Here is a 7958-nt window from a genome sequence, read left to right as displayed (position 1 = left end):
TAAGGATGTGGGAAACAGAATAAAATAAACTTATAGCATTGCTGGACAACAATAATGATTATCTTAAGGTTTAAGTAATGAATTAAAAGAGAAACCCATCAGCATGGTCATGGATTTTTCTCCAGTCACATTTATCCATCTGGGCACAAGTCCAGAGTGGAAGGAGGGGGAGGATCAAGCAAAGTTTGGCTCGGCCAGAAGAGTCTTAAGCAAGGGGGATATTATAATGACAGACCTGGAACCTGAGGTGGGAGTCAGAGTACTTGGAGGGACATGCAGTCAGAACAGGGCTATAATCTGTGAATTTTAGGTCTTTTTGTGGCTGAGGAATTGTTGGGATTGAGCAACAAGATAGAGTGATTAGGAGGTAGAAGCCAGCAGTCATGGAGGATGTAGTATAGGCAGTGGCCACTGGAGAGAATGCATAATTGAAATGATTGTCTATGTACATGTTGAAATGACAGTGAGCTATGGCAAGAATATTGGAGGCAGTGGCAGCCAGCCATGTCCCAGTATCTTCAGAGGCATATATGAAGATGATAAGGCTGTGCTAGAATTTGCCTTTCTTAGATTTTAATTTCATGGTACTATTTGTATTTATGTATGTAAATATAGGTTAATTATTAAAACATACAGAAAGGGACAGAGCATAGAAAAATATTCACTAACTTAAAAACCAGATCTAAGAAATTGTTAACATTTTTCTTCACAGCTTTTTTTTTTTTTGGTAAAGAAATACAACACTACAGACAGAGATGAATCCCATTTTCTTGTTTTTTCCAACTTCATTTCCCTTCCCAAGCCTTTTCCTTCTTTCCTTTTCCTGAAAGGTGCATGCATCCAAATCTTCAGAAATTGTCAACACATACAAAACAATGGATACACTGTCTAAAAAATCAACAAAAGGTATAATGAGGCAATTATTACTGAAAATTTATCAATGTTAATAACAAAAGTAGATTTATTTCATTCATTTTTAACTGCTGTGTAATTTTTAATTGAACATTGTATAAGTATAGTAGTTTATCTCGATGTACGTTTAGGTAATTCCACCATTTGACAATTACCTACAATGCTGTAACACACATCAGCACCCATGTTGCCTTGTGAATGTGAGTGTTTCTTTGGTACATACTTAGAATGGAATGTTTGCATCATAATGGATGAACAATTTGAACTTAGTAGATAATGCCAAATTGTTCTCCAATGTGGTTTTCTCATTTACACTCTCCCATGAAGTGTATAACCTTCCCATTTCTCACATTCCATGCCAACACTTGATATTGCCAGACTTCTAAATTTTGTCAGTCTGATGCATGCGATGGGGGAAAGGCAATACTCAATAAGATAACAGAGCTTCTGATGGTGGATAAAGACAGAAATCCTTAGCATATGTCCTCGCAATGATGCCTAAATGGAGTTAAGGAAATGAAACCCATATATAGTAATGTTTTAGTGATACCCACTAAAGAAGCAGAAAAAGATTATATAAATTACAACCAGTATAAGAAAATCAATGGAATATGTAATAATCCACCTTTTCAAGGTGTTCAGTAACAGGAGTGAAATACATAAACTTTCAGCAAAGCAAGAACTGAAAGAGTTTACCATTAACCAACCTACATTAGCAAATATTTTGAAGGATTTACTTAAAGAAGAAAAGTGACCCAGGAAAAAGGTCTGAGAGTTAAGAAAGAATAGACAGCAAAAAAGTTGGTATAAATATGGATAACTAAACAAATATTGAAGAGAGAGAAGATGGTTACGAAGTTTGCAGAAGGAAAGGAAGCTATGAGATAGTTGTATAAAAACATGGGAAAGAGAACTGGATAAAACAATAACTATATTATCTAATCTGGAGATTATAAAATTAAGATGTAGTTCAATGTTGGACGAGAGTAATAGAGAAGACAGAATGTGGGATATTGGAATCCAGGTATTCTAAAGGTCTTAAATTATTTGGAAATAATGATATTGAGGATTGATGTTACATATAAAGAGAAGAGAAATAGCTTGTATAACCCCAGGAGCAGAGATTGAAAAGAGTGAAAGAGAAATAGTAATTGTAAAGAAAGCAGGAAAAGAGAAACAAAAGAAACAGAAAAAACAGGACACATAGCTCAAAATAAGACAGTAGAATAAATCCCAAATATTTCATTAATTACATTAAATATAAATGTAATAACTTATACATTAAATATTTCATTAATTATATTAAATATAAATGTAATTTATTTTAAAAAATCCTAGGTTGGATTAAAACAAGCAAAATCCAACTAGATGTTTATAGATATAAAAAAACATATATATAAACATATATATATGTGTATATATATAGCATCTAAGGCATAAATGACAAAAAGATCGAAAGCAAAATGTTAGAAAGACATATATGAGACAAATGCAAATCAAGAGAAAGCTATATAAATAGTTGAAAACTAAACCAGGCATGGTGGCTCATGCCTGTAATCCCAGCACTTGAGAGGCTAAGGTGGGGGGATCACTTGAGGTCAGGAGTTGGCAAAACCCCGTCTCTACTAAAAATGCAAAAATTAGCCAGTTGTGGTGGCACATGCCTGTAGTTGCAGCTACTTGGGAGACCAAGGCATGATAACTGCTTGAACCTGGGAAGCAGAGATTGCAGTGAGCTGAGATCATGCCACTGCACTCCAGCCTGCATGACAGAGCGAGACTCTATCTCAAGAAAAAAAGAAAAGAAAAAACCAAAAGCTTGAAAAGTAAAGTTTGGGCCAAAGAAAGCATTATTATGATTAAAGAGAAGTGGATAAATTGAAATGAGTGTTGAAAGTTAAGGGAAGTTATGTATTTGGCGTAATTTTCCAGAAAACCTATGAACCTATCTTTGGTTTTAAAACTTCAACTTGATTTATTATATTTCATCATCACCATCATCATCATCATCATTAGTATCTATATTTATTAATATTTGGAAAATGCTTACTAATTCCTTTGCTTGTCTTTGCTGGTTTATCTTCCTTTTTTCCTTCTGTGATTATAATTATTATTAATATTATTATTTTACAGAAATACATTATTTATTCTTTGTTGAGGGTCTTTGTGTAAGTTAACTCTGCCTTTGTCTTTATGTTACCATCACTATTGAATGATAGATTGGATGAGTATAAGAATCTAAGTTGATTGTTATTGTTTCTGAGTCATTTTGAGACATCCTACTGTTTTATTCTGCTTTGCCAACTGGAATCTCAATTAACTTAGATATGATTCCAGCTTGGTTTTTGTTTTGGTGTGTATGAGTTTGTCCTCATTCACTGCCCTTAATAGATGAATGTCTCATTGCCATTTTGTTGGGGAAAGGGACAATTTGTAAAAAGTCATTTTTATGGAAAGCTTAGTCCTTTGAGGGTCCGGATTTTAGGCAGGTATTGGTACCAGCCCCTTGCTTTGCTGTGCTGGGAACCATGATGTTTGTCTCCCTGTGAGTGTTTACAATCCCAGCCTTTAGCCTCGTGAGCTCATATGCAAGTCTATTTCCCATATGGATCACAGAGATGAGAGCAGTTTCTTCTTACTTCTTTGGCTTTTGGTTCTCTATTTTTGGCTCCTGGAGATTTACTTTCTTTGTTTTGAACTCATCTATAGATTTACGAAAATAATTTTTATGCTCTATTTTGTCTCTTTCCCTCTCTCCCCATACATTGATGGCCTGAGGTAGTTGTTACTCCACTTTCCGTGCTCTTTATACTTTGCATTTTCTGCTTTGTGGAATATAATTATACTAAATAGAATTATTTGTTAATTTCCCCTTTCTATACTATAAGTTATTTGATGAAGTGTCTTATTCACCTCTATTCTGTAGCACGTTGCTTAATATTAGTAAGCAAAATAAATGCTTGTTGACGAAAGGAATGAAACTCTTTTCATTTTTTATTTATTCTCATATTGTATTTATATAAGAAGATGTATTTCGGTACTATGAGCATACACGCACACAAAAGAGAAAATGTGGACCCACCAAGTCTTTATAGTCTCAAACTGTATAGTTTGTGCATGATGTAGAACTTAGAGACAAGTCTTTCTTCATGTTAGCTCAATCTGCTTCCATTTTACTCTCTGTTTTATAAGTGAGTTGCATCATTTCCACCAATTTACAAATGGTATGTTTTCTTATTTTAAACAGTGTTGGCTATTTTAATTCTGTGGAACACACCAAAAAGTTCAAAATTCCAGTTGCCAAATGAATATATAATTTGTTTATTTATTTTGGGACAAAGTCTCAGTCTGTCACCTAGATTGGAGCGCAGTGGTGCGATCTCGGCTCACTGCAACCTCCGCCTCACAGGTTCAAACGATTATCCTGCCTCAGCCTCCCAAGTAGCTGGGATTACAGGTGTGCATCATCACACCCAGCTAATTTTTGTATTTTTAGTAGAGATGGGATTTCACCATGTTGGCCAGGCTGGTCTCAAACTCCTGACCTCAGGTGATCCACCCGCCTTGGCCTCCCAAAGTGCTGGGATTACAGGTGTGAGCCACTGTGCCCAGCTCATAATTTCTTAAATTATTAATTTCACTGGAAAATTTCATTCCTCCCTGAGAGTTGCCAAGTGACTTAGGTTTTATAAAAATAGTGCTAGTGGAGCCTAATAATTTTCACATTTTTGTACCAGGTTACACATTTATTTTGTCAGAAATTCCAAGAACAATTTGACAGAGGTATGTGATGCACACACACATATATCATATATACGTATGTATATACACTCTTGAAATATAGACACACACAAATATATATCTTCAGCATAATAAAAACTGGACATTAAAATCAAAGCTTTTTTTTCTTCATCTCTAAGTTCCCCCCATTTAAAGAGATGGTGCAAGAGTTCTTAGGCTTCTGGTATCTATCACAAGTGAACAATCAAATCAGTTCTGATGTGAGCACTGTCACTTGGATTACGTTTATCTATTGCATGGTAGTGCCAAGTTAGAAGGGCTCAGGGATGAATCACAGCACTGATTGTCAACTTCACAACCTGGAAGATGAGTAGCACTATTTTATCCCTTTTCCCCCGGCTGCATGTGTCAGAATTTTTGAGCTGCTACATGCTTCAAAATTTCATGCGCCTTGAATAAGTGGTAGCGTCCAGAATTTGGTCCAGAGCAGATCGTCCAAGCCCTGAAATTGTCCTTGTGAGTCTCCCAGTAGCTTTATGGTGACTTTGTGATTGACTAAAATATGGATTTTTAAAAATCATAACAACTGCTTCAAGCCATAAGAAAAAGAAATAAATATGTTGCATAATACTACATAGTGACATGTACATTTTTCTGTAACATGTTATATAGTATAAAGAAAACAGTACTTGGACCAGGAAGCAGGAAAGCCCATCTATATGCCCTAGCTAGCTATGTGATTGATCTTGGACAAATCTTTCATACCCTTTGTGGCTGAATATACTCTTCTGTAAAGTTTAAAATTTAGACTAAATGGTTTTTACGATCCACGGAGAGCAAATATTCTATGTTTTAAGGTAATGCAATGAAATTAATAGCTATTACTAGATATTAGATTATATAAAATGTCTGAGAAAGACTCTGTTTTCAGATGGTTAATTTAAGGCATTTATAGCTTTATATCATTCAATACGTGGTCTCACATAACTTTGGAGGCCTTAGGTAAATCTGTTTCCTCCCATACTTTCAATCAGCCTGTTCATAGTGACATGTGGCTCAAAGAATTTAAACGTGGTATTAGTTCTCTGTTTGTAACAATGGTAGCTACTCCAAATTAGAGCTGTAGTAATTAAGTTGACATCTTGAGAAACTCTTGTGGGATAGAAAGGTGGCAGGGGAACTTAACAGTGTCACACAGAAAGTACCCAGGCCCTGGTGTATTTTATCTTGCAGGAAGTGTATCTGTACTGCCCAAAGGGGAAATTCATCTTTCACTGGGATTCTAAGGAGGAACTAAGCTTACTGACTACAGCGTTTATACATCACTTCCAAATGCAACTCCTAGAGGTGGTAAATTCAAGTTAAATAAACTGAGATGTGCTACTTATTTCTAAATTTAACAAGTAGAGAACAAAAATGCCATTATCTCTAATTTAGGGTCATAAAGCAAGATGCAAGCATCTGGACACACTGTAGGGGATAAAAGCAATATAGTTCAGACTGGACCAGCATAGAGACTGTTAAGAAACAAAATTTCAACAAATTGTACTTTAAAGATCTGATTGACTTTGATTAGCAATTCATAAATCAGGCAGTATCCCAGCCATAAAATAGAGAGAGCTCCAATGAACTGAGGAGAGGGGGTGGGATTTATAGGCAGAAAAGGGCTGAAAAAACAAAAACAGAGAGCACAAAGTCGGTTGGTTGTTTCAAAGTTATTTTCCTTATAGAGCTAAAACAGGAGATTTCCTTATTGTGCCGGTTTAGATAAACTGGGCCCCTTCTGATTGGTTGCTGTGAATCTCTGTTTTTGTTTGTTTGTTGTTTATTTCTTTGCTTTTTTTCAAACTGGTGCTTTTTTTTTTTTTTTTTTTTTTTTGACGGAGTCTTGCTCTGTCACCCAGGCTGGAGTTCAGTGGTACGATCTCGGCCCACTGCAATCTCCACCTCCCGGGTCCAAGGGATTCTCCTGTCTCATCCTTCCCAGTAGCTGGTATTACAGGTGCCCACCACCACGGCCAGCTAATTTTTGTATTTTTAGTAGAGATGGGGTTTCACCATGTTGCCCAGGCTGGTCTCAAACTCCTGACCTCAGGTGATCTGCCCACCTCAACCTCCCAAAGTGCTGGGATTACAGCTGTGAGCCACTCCTCCCGGCCTCAAATTGGCCCATTTTAAAGTTCCATTTCGTTATATGGCACTTAGCACAAGTGACTCCATTCTGGTTAGGTCTGGTATATTGGGCCTAGTATACTGAGTATAGTAGCTCAGTCCAAAACAATGGCCTTTATATAATATTTATTTAACAAGACTAATCTCATAGCTTCATTAGAAATTCATAGCCAATCTCAAGAAAAAAAAAAAAAAAAAAGAAGAAGAAGAAGAACCCTAGAGTCAAAAACTAAAGCTATAAGCAGAAATTGACATCAGTGTGATCCATATGGGAACTGAACTTGGTCATGAGTCCAAGAGATTGGGGATCAAAATTCAAATATTTATAATAAATAATTTAAATATTAAATACATTGAATACTGAAGAAAACAACATTAGAGATTTAGAGCACAATCCAGATATTCAAACAACTCAGGGAAAAGAGAAAAGAGATTAAAAGATGAGGGAAAGGTACTGATTAAAGATAGTATACTCTGTATAACAGGAATCTCAGAATGAGAGGGAATATTGGAGGAAAGAAACATCCAAAGATAGAACAGAAGACAAATTTTCTAAGCTGAAGAAGTCATAAGCTAAAAATAAAAGATTTCATTGAGTAGTAGGTGAAATTAATGAGTAAGATACACTGTTAGATGAGCTTTTGTGAATATTTCTCTCAATATTAAAGAAAAATTCCCATGTGTATCCAAGCAGAAAAAGAGGTTACCTACAAGGAATATATATCAAATTGGCAACAGACCTCTGTACAACCCCTAAATGTGAGAAAACAATGTAGAAATATCTATGGAGTTTCAGCATAAAAGTGTTGTTACAGGAAAATTTTATGCCCAGTAAATTTATTATTCATGTGTGAGGGCAACAGAAATATTCTCAGATTCTGCAAAAACTAAAAAATAATAGACACAAGTAATATTTCTCACAAAAGTAGAGAAATCATAAGCAATGAAAAAATGAAATGTTTATACAATCCTAAATAATGTGGAGAACATGGCCTTAAAACCACTACATAATAATATTTATAATAAAACTTAGACATGTCAAAATAATTGTTAGACAATTTATGAAACATGTAATATCAGTATCAATTTTTGAAAGAGAATATACATATACACAAGAGAAAAGTAACACCTGA

Source organism: Macaca thibetana, chromosome 15 (genome assembly GCF_024542745.1).
Source record: "Macaca thibetana thibetana isolate TM-01 chromosome 15, ASM2454274v1, whole genome shotgun sequence".
NCBI lineage: Eukaryota > Metazoa > Chordata > Mammalia > Primates > Cercopithecidae > Macaca > Macaca thibetana.
Note: the sequence above shows the minus strand (reverse complement) of the source record.